Source organism: Canis aureus, chromosome 15, assembly GCF_053574225.1.
Source record: "Canis aureus isolate CA01 chromosome 15, VMU_Caureus_v.1.0, whole genome shotgun sequence".
NCBI lineage: Eukaryota > Metazoa > Chordata > Mammalia > Carnivora > Canidae > Canis > Canis aureus.
In genome coordinates, this window is record NC_135625.1 from 26,973,128 (window position 1) to 26,989,398 (window position 16,271).

The 16,271-nt window shown below is 32.3% G+C and overlaps 1 long non-coding RNA gene and 1 pseudogene across 8 annotated transcripts in view; both read left to right on the forward strand.

The window, feature by feature from the left end:
- The window catches only part of LOC144284421 (uncharacterized), a 364,283-nt gene that overhangs the window by 105,094 nt on the left and 242,918 nt on the right, over positions 1-16,271 (forward strand). The gene's annotated exons all lie outside the window — the stretch shown is intronic.
- LOC144285099 (cytochrome c oxidase subunit 6B1 pseudogene) lies at positions 3,903-6,249 on the forward strand (annotated as a pseudogene).

A 16,271-nucleotide genomic window follows, 5' to 3' on the forward strand; every position in this document is an offset into this window, starting at 1 on the left:
AGTACAGAGATTTATTTTAATTTTGCTGTGAATGTATAAGATGTATATGCTACTCAAGTATATTGCATTTAAGGTATTTCACAGTTCAACATGAAAATGTCAAGTTATTTTGGAGTTCACATCATTCTTGAAGAAGAGAGAATACCTTTAATCCTATTATTTCAACATTCTTTTTTCATAATAATTTTGTGGAACACCTATATACTCTGTGTGATTTCTTTCTAACTGAAACAATAGATTATAGTTTGACAAAACAATTTTTTTTCAATCAGGCTTCAGTTCACTTTAAAGAGAATTGCTTTTATCCCTTCCTTATAAAGGAATCTATTATGATGTTTGAAGTTAAACAAAATGACCTAGTAGAAAATATGTCACTTTAGAACTACAAGATTTGTGATTGAAGATATCATTCTGAATTTTCAGAATATGATGGAAACATTGTTTCAAATGTCCTTTAAAAATGTCTTACTGAATTCACAGAGAAGCAGTAGTTTTTATTTTTTTAATTGGTAAGATATTTACAAAAAGAATTTATATACCTGGTTAAATTGCTCAGAAAAATGCAATGTTAGTATAGCTCAAGACCCTTTTACTTACTTAAGAAATGAATCCTGTATTTGTACAGCTAAAGTAGAGTTATAAGTTTTAAATTGCAAATTATAAAACTGGAGAAGGTTTAATTTAAATAGAATAGAAGAGATCAACTAGTCAGACTCTTGAATTTAAATAAGAACAAATTGAGGCTTAGTGTAGATAGTAGAATAATAAAATTAATGGCTTAAATAAAAGTTTAAGAATTAACCATCATTCTTTTATTTGTTTTATTAATAGAAATATTACAGTGTTATTTAAGCTTTAAAAAGTTATTGATTTAGAACCTTTTAGAAATGGAAAGACACATCTCTGACATTAATAACAGATACTTCTAGTGCAGAAACAGTGCATCCATATGTTGTTTCTTTACTTAAAAGTTCATATATCTAGCATGTAGAAGAGAAGAGAGAACTTAAATATCATCTGTGTGTTCAAGTTAAAATTTCTCCCAATTATTTCAGCACCTATATATTTGGGAGATAATCATCACAGTTTTGCTTCCCAGGGCCTTTGTATATGTTTTTTTTCAGGTTGTGGACTGCACAACCCTAGCTTGCAGCATTTACACTGAAATCTGAATGTAACAGTGGCCAATGGATCATGCAGAGCATAAACAACAGGACCTCAGTCAATCTTTCTTCCAAAAATTAGCTATTATTCTCTATTTAGAGTTATATAGTTTTCAGTCTTGCTTCACACATGCATCCTTAATTTATCAAACAGCAATTCATTAGCAGTATGAAGCAGAATAACCTATTTTTTCTTGAAGTACAATCTTCAGCCACTCTAATGAGATTCTCTTCTATTCTCAAGCCCCCATAATTAAACTTATTTAATATTTATGGATTTATTTTTTTTAAGATTTTTATTTATTCATGAGAGACAGAGAGAGAGAGAGAGAGAGAGAGAGGCAAAGACATAGGCAGAGGGAGAAACAGGTTCCTTCCCTATGAGAGTCTGATTCGGGACTCAATTCCAGGACCCTGAGATCATGCCCTGAGCTGCAGGCAGATGCTCAACCCCTGAGCCACCCAGGCATCCCCATATTTATGGATTTATGAGGCAGTTTTGCTAAATTCTGTCTAGAAAAAACCCACACATAAGTAATCAATTAATTTACAGCAAAGGAGCCAAGCATATACAATAGGGAAAGGACAGTTTCTTCAATAATTGGTGCTGGAGGGATGCCTGGGTGGCTCAATGGTTGAACATCTGCCTCCAGCCCAGAGCATGATCCTGGGGTCCTGGGATCTAGTTCTGCGTTGGGTTCCCCATAGGGAGCCTGCTTCTCCCTCTGCTTATGTCTCTGCAAGTCTCTTTCTGTGTCTCGTATGAATAGATAAATAAAATCTTAAAGTAAAATAAAATAAAACAAAATAAAAGGCGCTGGTTCAGTGGACATCCATATGCAAAAGAATGAAACTAGACTACTATCTTGTACCATACACAAAAAGTAACTCAAAATAAAGATTGAACATAAGATCTAAAACCATTAAATCTGAAAGAAAAACCATAAGTGGTAATCTTGACATAAGTCTTGACAATGAATTTTTAATTTTTTAAATTTTTACTTATTTTTATATTTTTGAGAGAGAGAGAGAGAAAGAGTGCATGAGCAGAGAGAGGCAGAGTGAGAGAAATCTTAAGCAGGACCCATTCCTGGTGTAGAGCCCAACACAGGACTTGATCTCACAACCCTGAGCCAAAGTCAAGAGTTGGGTACTTAACAACTGAGCCACCAAGTTAGCAATCATTTTTTTTTCTGGCACTAAAAACAAAAGCAGCACAAGCAAAAATAAACATGTGACTACATCAAATTAAAAAGCCTCCTCACAGTAAGGGAACCATCAACGAAATGGAAAGGGATCCTATGAAGAGGGAGAAAATAATTGCAAATCATATTTCTGATTAGGGACTTATATTGAAAATATGTAAAGAACTCATACAACTCAGGAGCAAAAGAAATAGGCAGAGGATCTGAAATGACATTTTTTTCAAAGAAGACATACAGATGGCCAACAGGTACATGAAAAGATCCTCAACAATATTAATCACCAGAGAAATGCAAGTCAAAACCATGGGGTATTACTCCCAGCAGTTAGAATGGCTTTATTCAAGAAGATGAGAAATAACAAGTGTTGGCAATGATGTGAAGAAGAGGGAACCCTTGTGCACTGTTGATGCGAATGCAGATTGGTGCAATTATTATGTAAAATATTTATGTAAATTATTATGTAAAAATAATTATGTAAAACATTAAGTTTGCCTCAAAAAGTTAAAAATAGAATTGCCATATGACCCAACAATAGGTATTTATGTAAAGAGAGCAAAAACTCTAATTGGAAAAGAAAAAATGCACCCCCATGTTTATTGCAACATTATTTATAATAGCCAAGATATGGGAAAAAACAATCTTTATCAATGGATAAAGAAATAAAATATGGGAAATAAATACAAGGAGTATTACCTGTAAAAAATGAATTAAATCTTGCCATTTGCAACAACATGGACCCTGAGACATCATCCTGAGCAAAATAAGTTAAACAGAGAAAGACAAATACTGTATTCTTTATATGTGGAATCTAAAATAAATTAAAAAAAAAAGAAAAAGTCATAGATACAAAGAACAGATTTGTGGTTGCAAGAGGTGGGAGATAGGAGAAAAGAGTGAGTGATTTTTATTTTAGTTTAAATAAATTGCTAAAAATTGTAAAAGCCCAAAACAATGGATTTACATTTTTTTTAACAATGCTTTGACAGTTCATACTGTCTTTAATTCAACTATTAAATAATGCAGTACACGTGCAGTTCTTAGAGAAGTGCTTGGCACATAGTAAAGGCCACATAAATCTTGGTTACTATTGCTATTATTATGTAATTTTTAAAGCTATCTGCGGCACGGCATCAACAACTGGTAATTATGTCCATTTTGTTACAAATAATTAATGATGTTTTCTCCTTTGTTGAATATTATTTTAAAGCATTTTTGTTTTATATTTTCCCCTTTATTATTTGAATTCTTTGTATTATCCACACTCGACAAAACTATTTCTGAAACCATTAATTATCTCTGACCTGCTTCTCAACACCTTAGGTAGTTTTAAAATATCTGTTCATTTGTCCTTCATTCTTGCTACTTTTTTGTACATTATTATAGTTCAAACTCTTTTAGCAATTCTAACCATTGTCAATATTTATTTGTTGTCTCATAAAATCAGTGTTTATTTAACCATCATTTATCATATATTTGTCCATCTTTCTGTGTCCTCAATCATTCCTTTATGATTCAGTTACCTTATTTCTAAAGAATGTCCTTTTATGGAAAAATCATTAGTATAGTATTTTTCAGAATTTTCATCAAAACAGGTATATGTACTTTTTACCCTTCAGTAGTAACTTAGCTGGCTCTGGAATCTCAGGTGACGAGTTGTTTTCTTTCAATATTTGAAGATGTTTTTTCAATGCTTTTTGGCTTTTCTTTTTGTTGTTGAGAAGTTTATTGTCAACATCACTGTTTCTATATTGCTGAAGTTTTTCTGTTTGTTGTAAATAGATCTTTGCTTTTGAAGTTGTGCAATTTCTGTTTATCAGGATTTATTGACTGATTATTTATTGATTGATGAGGTTTATTTTTAATTATCATGTTGAGGAAGTATTGTGCTTCATGAATATGAGGATTCATGTCTTTTATGAAATCTGGACCATTCTTTGTCATTTACTCTGGATATTACATCTCTGCCCTTGTCTTTCTTTCCTTTCAGGACTCCAAATAGATATTCGTTAGAAGATTTGATGCTTTTTATCATGACCCTGTACCTGATTTGACATTTCTTATTTATTTCCCTTTGCTACCTTCTTTGTAATGTTCGCAGGTTGACATTTCATTACATATTTTTTATGATATTGGCTATTCTAGTTTTAAAAAATTACATTTTTATTTCAAAAGTTACTTGCTTTTCTAATATGACTTCCCTTTATTTTTGTGTCTTTACTCGTTTTATATTTCTGTTTTAAAATCTCAATTAGGGGCACCTGTGTGGCTCAGTTATACATCTGTCTTTGGCTCAGGTCAGGATCCTGGAGTCCTGGGATCTAGCTCTGCATCAGGCTCCCTGCTCAGCAGGGAGTTTGCTTCTCCTGTCACTCACCCTTCTCAAGCTTGCTCTCTGTCTCTCTCTCAAATAAATATCTAAAATCTTAAAAAAAATGTCAATTAGAATTTCATTAACTGAAGTTCTCAGATGTCTATTCTGAAGGTTTTTTTAGGAGCCTTATAAAGAAGACTTTATATATGGAAATGCAGCAAAATCTGAGAATGTTTCCCACTGCAGCAGATAATCTTTTACTTTTGTTGAAAGCAACTGATTTTTGTGTTAATTTCTCACTCAGAGTTTTCAGAAAGCCTAAGTGGGCATATTTTATAATAAGAGATTCCTTTTTTAAAAAAAAAAAAACCACGGATCCTTGTCAAGGCAAACAAACTTCCTTCTACTCACTCAGGGCTAGTGGAATTTTTTTCTCAGCCTATTCTCTCTGTTGTGGGTTAGCTTTTCCAAGAGTCCTGGCTTTACACCATAATCTCAGTTAAGATTTCAGTTTTCCAGAGGCCCTAGCTTAATGTGCTGTCACTGTATTTCAGCTTCCTCTTGATTTGGGGGCTTAGATGGCTTTTCTTATTTTCCAAAGAATTTAGTTCTATATTTTAAAAAGTGGCTTCTATACTATATCTTTCATTTCAAGATACTCATATTGTTATTCTCAGATTATTAATTTGTTGTATTGATATAACCATTAATTAGTACAAGACGTTTTGTTCATTTGAAAGAATAATCTTACTGTGTTTAGCCACTTTAAAGGAGATTTTTTAGGATTGGAGGATGATAAAATTATTATTTTCTGAGTCACTTAAAGTGTACACATAAATTATTATTGCAAAACTTTTAATGTAACTTTAACCACAAAAGCAAGATAAACATGGAAATAGGATTACAAAATACAGAATTATATATGTGATTTAAATACACACTTTTTATATTAGTATATAAAGTTAAGCAGATATTTTATGTGAAGTTATAAGTCATTCTCAAGATTTATTTTGAAAATAAAAATAAAACATATATATTTGAATAACGATGTACATGTAATGTTTTATATGGTTATAACAAATTATTTTTCTTTGGGAATTAAGTCAAGATAATGACTTAATAAATTCACATAAACATGAATTAATAAAACAGGGACACAAAACAAAGTAATGAAAACAATATATTTATTTGAAGTCTAATTACAAACATTGAGTAAACTGAATTTCCAACATTAATATAAAAATATTAAGGTAAGTCTTTGCTGAGGGTCACATTGAGCTGCAAGGTGCTGCCGGGGTGTCTTTAGTCAGCACCAGGGCAGAAGACATCAAGTCCAAAATCAAGAACTACCAGACTGCCCCTTTTGACAGCCACTTCCCCAGCCAGACCAGACTAGGAACTGCTGGCAGAACTACCTGGACTTCCACCACTGTGAGAAGGCAGTGACTGCTAAAGGGGGTGATGTCTCCGGTCAAATGGTAGGTGTGTGTACAAGTCCCTCTGCCCTGTATCCTGCTTCTTGGCCTGGGATGACCGCCGGGCAGAAGGCACATTTCCTGGGAAGATCTAACTGACTATACCGATCTCTCCTGTGTCCTCCATCCTTCTCCCAGGGTGGTGAAGGGGGACCTGGGTACATGGTGATCCCCACCCTGGGATCCTGAATCATGGCTTAACTAATAATAAATACTCATTGGAAAAGTGTAAAAAAAAATTAAGGTAAACCCATTTCCTTGAGGAAGTAGTCATAATGAAATATTAAGTGGATATACAAGTTATACAAGAAATGCTTCCTTTCAGCATAATGTTAAAAGTATATATCTGTGGGTCAGGGTTTTGGATGTTTAACACTTTTATTTTAATATTTTGCTATACTTGCTAGATTTCCTTAGAATCAGTATGTATTTTTTTAATAATAATGAAAAACATTAGCTATTATAAAGTATCTCTGTTTGGGTATTTTCCAACTTTTTGACAATTCAGATTGCATCTTTTAGTTCATTTATTTTCTAGAAATAATTTTGTGGTTGTCACATACTAGTTTATCAAATATCCTAGGTGTAATAATGTGGCAAATTGATATTCTCACTGAGAGTTATTTATATTTTATTTACAACAACTGGATTTATGTGCTATATCTCAGGAAAGAATTGAAAAGTACATAAAACAGAAAGAAGTTCATTACTTCCTTGGAGTCCTCTATTTTAGCTATCTTTTATTTTATTACTTTATTCTGCCCTTTGAATTTTTCATATAATGTGAATGCCATGGAAATATTTCTGTTTTTAGCCACTATATTCAAATCAGAATGCATCTTAAATAATTGTGGGAAATTATAAACAACTTTGAAGGATAATGATCCTTTGTATTTTAAATCAGCTAATGAAATGCAAAATAATACTATTGTAACAATCTTAGGTTTTTAGATATTTGAAGTTTAAATATTTGAAAATTTTACTTATATTATCATATATTAAATTAGCTTGATTTTTATAATTTGACTTGAAATTTCATACTCTTGAAACCACACCTTGTCCAAATAATTCTCACACAATTACTGTATCTTTAAGACTATTCCTTTGGTAATTATATTACTTTGATTACAAAAAGAGCTAAAGGGATCTTATAATGAGAAAATAAGGTGATCTATCTCTATTTCTATCCCTTTTTCCAATGCCAGTTCTCAGAAAAACACATCAGTTTCAATCATCTCGTACATCTAAAGACATAAACTCCATCCATCAAACTGGAATTTAAATAAAATTAACCAAAGAAACAAATTACCAACTTTTTTTCCCAGGCTGCAAATGTGAAACTTTCTGGGTATGCAATTGCTAGCTAAAATAAATATTTCACTATTAGAAAAAAATTTCTCAGCTTTGCCATTTCTAGTTCTGAGAAAAATAATAGTACTTCCTTCTTAAAGTTATTTTAAGATTACATGACTTAATTTATGTAAATCTTTTATTACTAAGGCAGGCACTTAGTAAATAGCAATTACTATTATTGATGTCTGTCATTTTTGCTATTGCTTATAGAATGATACAAAGTTTTAAAACAAATATTTTGGGATCATCATTTCTTTTTCTTAAAAATTGCTATATACCTTGGAGTACTATATGAAATAACTTCCTCTGTTCCTGTGAGTATTTAAGGGATACCAAGTATGTCTGCACGAGTACTTTTTTTTTTTTTGGCTCAATATGAATGGCAGTACAAGTGTTTGGGGAAATGGGAAATAGTAACTATATTGTGTACTTTTCCACCTCACAGTACACAGAGATCTCAGAGTAAATTTGGCACATCAAACAGCAGATGATCAAATTTGTTAACAGGAAAAGCATGTGTTATCTAATAATTTCATCATAGTTAATTTAACTGAAGCATAACCTTGGGGTGATTATGCTCTTTAGGACTTTTCAAAAGCACAGACATTCTCTAATTTATGAAGTTGTGAATGAACTCACTTCCTGTTATTTAATAGGAACATGCAACTGGCTTTAAGTACAGAACAATTGCTTTCTAAAACGAAATGAAGTATATCATACCCAGAAATGAATCAAATTATGTATAATTGATATAACAGTGCCTAAATACATTCCCGCTGGGACATAATTCTATGTATTTGAAATTGAAAATATATAGCACAGAGCAAATATGATAGTGTGAAGGTAGTGTTCTTAATTTAGTAAATATTAAAAAAGCATTGCATAATTTGACATATGGTTTTTCTGTTTTTTAAAATAAACCTCAAAAGCTATGCATTTAACATAGTTTCTGTGTTTAAAAATAGTTATATCCAAATAAGTAATCAAGGACTCTAGCAAGTGCTTTTGTAAGATTATTCATGGCTTGGGAAACAGTTGGATGCCATCAATAATTTTTAAATATATATATGTGTGTGTACATGTGTATGTATTGTTTCTCAGCAGAGTAATAACCTTAAAACCTTCCAAGTTTTTAAGTCTCATTATAGTTATACTGAATATAAGCTAGAGGTTTACTTAATATGCCTTTCTGGGTTTAAAGGAAATTTCTGCCAATGAGAAGACTTTGGTTAGAGCTGCAAGCACTCCACAGAAATGCATAATAGAGACTGGGAAAATGTCACAGTGGTCTGGTTTTCCAGGAGTTTACTCAGGGGTCATGTGTATGAATAGCCTTAACTTGTATTGTGGAGGTAGAGAAATACGGTTTTTACCTTCCTGCATTTTAAGTACCCTACATCATGAAGTTATAAATATTTGTTTTTAGGATCTAAAGAATAGAAAAGCATTTGCCTCAATCACTTTCTTCTGGCTATAAAATTTTTTTGAGGATCAGCTCCTGTGCTAATGTGGGAGTGTGTATGTATGTCTGTGTGTGTTATATTCAACTCTCACAGCATTCCAGGATAAAAATTCTATTATTTACTTTTATAAATTAGGAAACTGAAACAGAAAGGCTACGTGAGTGATGTAGGATCAGAGTCAAAATTTGCACCTGGTCCAGGATGGCTTCTCTAGGACCAACACATGTTCAGACTCTAGCAAGCAGGAAAGAGAAAAGGAACAGAGAAGTCATGTCCTATCCATTTGAGACCCCCTCCAGAATTTGCAGAGTTCACTTTTGTACTCCATCCAGTTACCCAGGGGTTAGTGACATAGCCATGCTGAAGCGGTCTTTATTCAGACATGGTGTTCTCACCTAAATTTTCGAACTAAAAGGAAGGAAAGCAGATTTTGGTGAAAAACTTCACAACAAATGTCCATCAAATTTTTCCATTTAACAATTATTCTTATGCTTTCAAGTGTTTTTTATGACTTCATCAATGGAATCTGTCACCAAGAAGATTTGTGAATTAAAGATCCAATACTCTACATTTCTAATTGCTAATTTTCCTTAAGATTTAATTCCAGGAATGATCTCCTGATTTGGATTAATGAGGATTCACTCAAACATAATAGAAAAACATATACATTCGTCCATTAAATATTTGCAAAATGAACCTCATATGAACAAAAACCCAAAAACTTGAATTCATTTCCTATCTTGTGCTGGGAATTAAACATTTTCATGAGCAATTTCAGATGCAAAATTTGAGACAGTGGAGTTTAGGAGGTCTTAGAAGTATAAAAACAATTTTAATTCTTACTTTCCCACATATAAGCTGTACAACTGTGGGACTTAGATTTCTTATCTGTAAAGTATACCTAGAATAATAAAGGCTTTATAATGATTTTAAGAATATTAAGCTTACTAAGGAATATATATGGGTGTACATATATATATATTTTTAACAAATCTGTGTGGTAGTCATACTTAATATACTACTTGATAACTTTTTCCACTAAATTATGTATTATAAGCATGCATTTCATATATAATAAAGTGTCTACACTGATATTCTTAATTGATTTGTGGTGTCACATTCTGCTGATCTCAGGGCATATAGACCAGTGCTACTGATAAAACACACAAGAATTGGGAAGGGAAAAAAAGCAAGTTGTTTGTGATTCATAGGTTACATGCCATTTACATTAAAAATCAAAGAACATTTGCAATAAATGATTTGAATTAATAAGAAACTTTGGTAGGTAGGTATTTACATTTATCTAGTAAATATTTAATGAACATACATGTGTGCTTAGGATACATCGGTGAATATAATAAATATCCTTGTCTTATTGGAGCTTACATTCTAGCAGGTAATACAAGAGATAAGAAACATTAAAAATAAAAATTAAGTAAATTGTATAATGTTTTAGAAGATGATACTGCTATGGAAAAAATAAATCAAAGCCAGAAGATTCAGATATGCTAAGGTGAGGTAAGACTTCCCATTTTAAATATAATATTCTGAAAAAGCCTCTTTGAGAAGGAGATATTCAGGCAAAGGCATGCCAAAAAGACAAGATAGTCAAGCTATAGAGAAAGGGCACTATAAGAGTGGGAATAGTTAGTGCAAAGATCCTGAGATGACTGGATGTTAGCCTTATTTGAGGAGAAGCAAGGATGCCTATATGGATGGCAGAAAGGGAAGGAGGGGTAAAGAGGCAAGATATGTGCTTAAAGAGTAATAGGGAGATGAGTGCCCTAAGGAGCCTTGTTGGGACTTTGGCTGGTAGTTAGGACTTCAACAAATGAATTTGGAGAGGGGAATAGTTCAACCCACAACTGGAGAACAATGAAGAATGAAAGGAGGTATGTGGATTCAGTCAGTAGGTAGAAATCACCCTTTGAGGATTTTTCTGTAAAAGAGGAGAGAAGTGGTGCAGCAACTAGTTAAGGAATTAAGAGCATTTTTGTTTTGTTTTTAAGATAGGAAAAATATAAAATTAATATGTAGATAGGAATGATTTAATAAGGAGGGAAAGAATTGTTACTACAGGTAACAGATGGAAGAATTTCTGAAGCATTGAGCACACAATAAAAATAGGATCTAGTGCCCTTAAAGGGGCTGCTTTTAGGCAGAAGACAAATGGTTAATTTCTAGAACCAGGAAGGCAAATACATATGCAGATGGTGGTAGGTAGGCATCCATGGGGGCAATATTCTGTAGATTTTACTTCTGGTTGTTTAATTTCTTTCCAGTGGAGCAGAAAGGAGGGTTTACAGCTTATAAAGAAGATGGGGAAAGAGATCATTGAAGATTGAAGATGTAAGAGAAATGTGAAATAATCAGCTAGAAGACAGAGTGATTGGACTAGGGAAGTATATTGTGCTTGCATGAAAACAATTCTTGGGCCTAGTTGAAAGCATGTTCTGGAGGCTAGAAGTCTGAAATCAGAGTGTCAGCAAGGCCAGATTCTCCCTTATGGTTCCAGGGGAGAACTCTTCTTGCCTTTTCTAGCTTTTGCTGTATGCTGGATTTCTAGATACATCATGCTCGTCACATGGCCCATCTTTTCTCTGTGTTTTTACATGGTCTTTCCTCTCTGTGTCTCTCTGTCCTAATTTTCCCCACTCTAATGATCTCATTTTAACTTGAATATCAATGTAAATATCCTATTTCCAAACAAAGTCATATTTTGAGGTACTGGGGTTAGGACTTGAACATATCCTTTCTGGAGGATTCCATTAATCCATACAATTATATAAAGAGTAAAGAAGAACATAAAATTAGGTACTGTGTACCTAAAATAAATAGAGCTGGCGAGACTGGGAGATAAGGGACAAAGAGGGATGGGTGACTAATGTTCATTGCTCTCCTTTGATAGAACAAAAGAGATTTGGAAAAACAAAATGCTTGTTTTCACTCCTTTGCCTATAACCAAAGAAGTCCTGAGTAACTCCTAAAGGGCTATCTTTTAGCAATTTCCAACAAATTTTAAGAAATGTTCTTAATAGAACATTCTCCTTTGAGTTATTTATATGCTAAATAATCACAGATTGACTTTGATCCACTCTTTAAATTCGTTTTTGCTAAGCTTTAAATTTGAGTTGGACATATCAAATAATGCACCAGCAGATTCAAAAGAATCTTTTTTCATCAGTTTCATTAGTTCCACTATTAATCTAACTCTTAAGGAATGACATCTTTAATTTCATATGCAATGCTGTTGTTTGTCACTGAGCTACAAATTTCTGCAACAGGGAAAATGAAGGATTCTGGGCAGATATGTGATTGAGCTAAAATCCATGTAAGCCACATGTGTTTCAGAAACTGAAAAGCCACCATTTATCTGAGATGAAAAACACTGAGTTAAAAGAATATACTAACTCATTAATTTCTAATGCCTTTCATGTAGGGTTTATTTTCTATTACTTTATACGTGTACTTATGCATGATCTGGGCTGAGATGGCATTAAATAAAGTAGACTGGGAGGTTCTCTCACACAGTCTTGGACACATTTACTGAAGGCATAAATTTATAGTCAAGAATGACAGAGGTTTACACACTAATAAACTAATTTCTTCTTGATTATTTTTGTTAATTAGTACACAGTTAAAAACCTATAAACTGATTAAAAGGCTAAGATTTGAATTAAAGTATTAAGAAAACATGTTAGAAATAACAACTTTAGGGGCACCTGGCTGGTTCAGTCAGTACAGTGTGAGTCTCCTCAACTCAGGTTGTGAATTCAAGCCCCACCTTGGGTGTGGAACCTACTTAAAGAAATATTTATTTATTTTTTTTTATTTAACGGAGAAAGAGCATAAGCAGAGGGAATGGCAGGCCGAAGGAGAGGGAAAAGCAGACTCCCCACTCAGCAGAGTCTGATGTGGGACTCAATTATAGGACTCTGGGATTATGACTACAGCTGAAGGCAGATGCTTAATTGACTGAGCCACCTGGATGCCCCAAGACATATAAAACTGTAAAACACGTGTCCATATTTCCACTTTTAGAAGTTATTTTGAAATCTAATTAATAAAATGCAAAAAAATAAGTATTTAAAGCCAAAGGTGGAAGTTTCTTTTCCACTCCTCCCCTTGACTCACACTTAGTATAATACAAACAGAGATTTTGTGAGGAAATTTGGTATTTATACTTCCAGGTCCTTATGAGTACATTTATATACAAAAACATCTTCACATTAAATAAAATTAAAATAAAATGTATTTGATATTGCTCTGCTTGCTTTCTTCTCTTGACAATGACTTGAAGAACATTTTACATCAGTTCCTTTTTTTTTTTTACATCGGTTCTTATAGTTCCTTTTCATTTTTCTTTTTAATTGTTAAAGAGCATTTGTATGCAGAGGTTTGTTTAGCTAAATCCTATTAATGGATATTTCACTAGGGCATGTAATATTATAATGACCTACCTACATTCTTCTTTTGTTTACATTTATTTCCCAGGGTCTGATAAAGAAAAGTGAACTGGTGCCTCCCTGGGAATACATATTTACATTTTAATAGATATTGTCAAATTCCCTCCCAAAGACTTTATACATTTAGGCCCTAATCAACAGCAAATAAGCCTACCAATTTTCCATGTGTTTGAGAGTTCCATCTCATGAAAAAATATTTTAGCAATGACATAGAAGAAAATATATGGTTTTGTTTTGTTTTTGTTGTTTTTCTGCTTTATCTTATTTTTTTGTACGATTGGTAAATTTCACATCTTTTATTGTGTTTCCTGGTAGATTATAATTATTTTTTCCTGAATTACCTATTCATATTCTTTGAACATTTTTGATAAGGTTTTTTTTCTTATATGCAGAATATCTTTGTCGATTCTAGAAACATATTTTTAGCTCTCTATTGATATTACATTTTCCTAGTTCTGCGTTAATCTTTTACATTTTCTTAAGCCTCCTATTGTTATGAAAAGAATTTGCATTTGTGTGTATTCAAATATATAAATACTTACCTTTATAATTTTTCATCTTTTTTGTATGGAAATCTTCTTAGGTGTAAGATAATGAACACATTTTTTTCTTATTTACCTCTTTGATCCTCAGGAATTTATTTTTAGTTTCAGCATGGGATATTTTTCTAATAGATAAAGAGTTCCCTCCATTAGATATTCATTCAATTGTACCATAACAGTTTTTGGAAGAGTCCGTATTTTTACCAGGAACTTGAAGTTCTTCTCTATAGCAATCATTGACACTTCTACACAGTTCTGTTTCTGAGTGTTCAATTCTGTAGTTCTATTTCCTTTTGTCCTGCACTAACAACATTTTTAGTGACTCTAATTTTATATTCTTGTTACCTGTCAGACAATTCCCTCTTTAACACTTCTTTCTCTTTCAAATATCTTATAAAATTAGTTGTCAAATTCCATAAAAAGCCTTTGTTCAGATTTCACTGAATTTATATATTTCTGAGGAGAAAAATAACACTTTTAAAATAGGATATTTTTCCCATCCACCATCTTGACAGGTATCTCCATTATTTGAGGTTAAATAGTATGTTTTTTAAAATGTACATTTAATAAATTATTAGCCATAAATAGCTCACATTAGTATAGATTTGATTATTGTGTTTTATAGACGTGTTGTTGTGAATGGGATATTTTCTGTTTCATTACATTTTCAGTTGGTTCTGAATCATGTCTAGCAAGGCATTAATTTTGTTGTTTTGATGACATAGTAATCTTGCTGAACTCTCTTCTAAGTGATATTTAGTTTACAATTATTTGTCTTTATTTTTAAGTAGAATATCATAATCTCTCCAAATAAAAATGGCTTTGCCTTTTCCTTACAAATTCCTTCCTCATTTCTTTTGTCTTGGTTGAATTGTTGACTTAATGGGAACACTTGTAACTGTTCAACATAAAGTATGAATCTGTATATGTTTCTCACAGATATCCTTTATCAAGTTTTGGAAATCTTACATACTAAAATTTTTACAAATTTGGAATGGACGTTAAATACTACATCTAGATCTTCTCATTTTATTGTCATCACTTACATAGTATTTCTTTATTTAAAAAAAACCTTATACTGATACTTACTATTAGTTCTTATTCTTTCTCTATTTTTAGTTTTACTAAACTTCCAACAATTAGCCTTGTGACAACAATTTTTTGGTATTTATTATAGATTAACCATACTTTTTTATTGATTTGCATTTATATTTATTGTAAAGTTAATTAATTTCCAATTTGTTATTTATTTTTATTTTCTATGGACTTTTTCCCCTAATTTTTTTTTTTTTTTTTTTTTTTTTAGATTTTAGGGCTGCTATCATAAAATACCACAAACTGGGTGGCTTAAAACTATAGATTTTATTTTCTCATACTTCTAGAGGCTGGGAAGTGAAATCAAGTTGTTAGCAAAGTCTTGTTTCCTCTGAAACTTGTAGAGGAATTCTTATCTCTCTTCAGCTTCTGGTGACTTATTGGTAATCTTTGGCATTCACTCATTTGGAGGTACATAAAACTCCAATCTTTGTTTTCATTTTTATGTGGTGTTCCTTCTGCATGTCTCTGTGTCTTCACATGGTCAACTTATAAAACACCAGTTATGTTGGATTAGAGATCCACCCTACTACAGGATGACCTCATGTTAACTAATTACATTTTCAATGACCCTATTTCCCAATAAGGTTATATTCTATGGTGCTAGTGGTAAGGATTCTAACATTTTGGGAAGGTGGACTTCAACCCCTAACAAGGGCTTGATATTTTTATCCTTAATCTCTTTGTTTCTATATATTAATCCTCTAAACTCTCATCTAAGCATTATTGTAACCACAGCTCCTAGGCTATGATATGTATCAGAGAAAATTATGCACAAAGAGTTCTATTATTAACTAATATTTATTTTTTTTTTTTTTTTTAAATTTTTTTTTTTTTATTATTCATGATAGTCACACACACACAGAGAGAGAGAGAGAGAGAGGCAGAGACACAGGCAGAGGGAGAAGCAGGCTCCATGCACCGGGAGCCTGACGTGGGATTCGATCCCGGGTTTCCAGGATCGCGCCCTGGGCCAGAGGCAGGCGCTAAACCGCTGCGCCACCCAGGGATCCCTATTAACTAATATTTAAAAGATAAACATATTTCTCTTTTGAACTGAAGGAAGTATTTTTCTTGATAAAATTATTATAGAAAGAATAGAAATTAAAAGAATCCCCTGTGGAGAATATTGTCAATAGTTAGGGTAAGAGATTGTATGTGAAGAATAACATAAATAAAAAGGATGTTTGGTACTGAA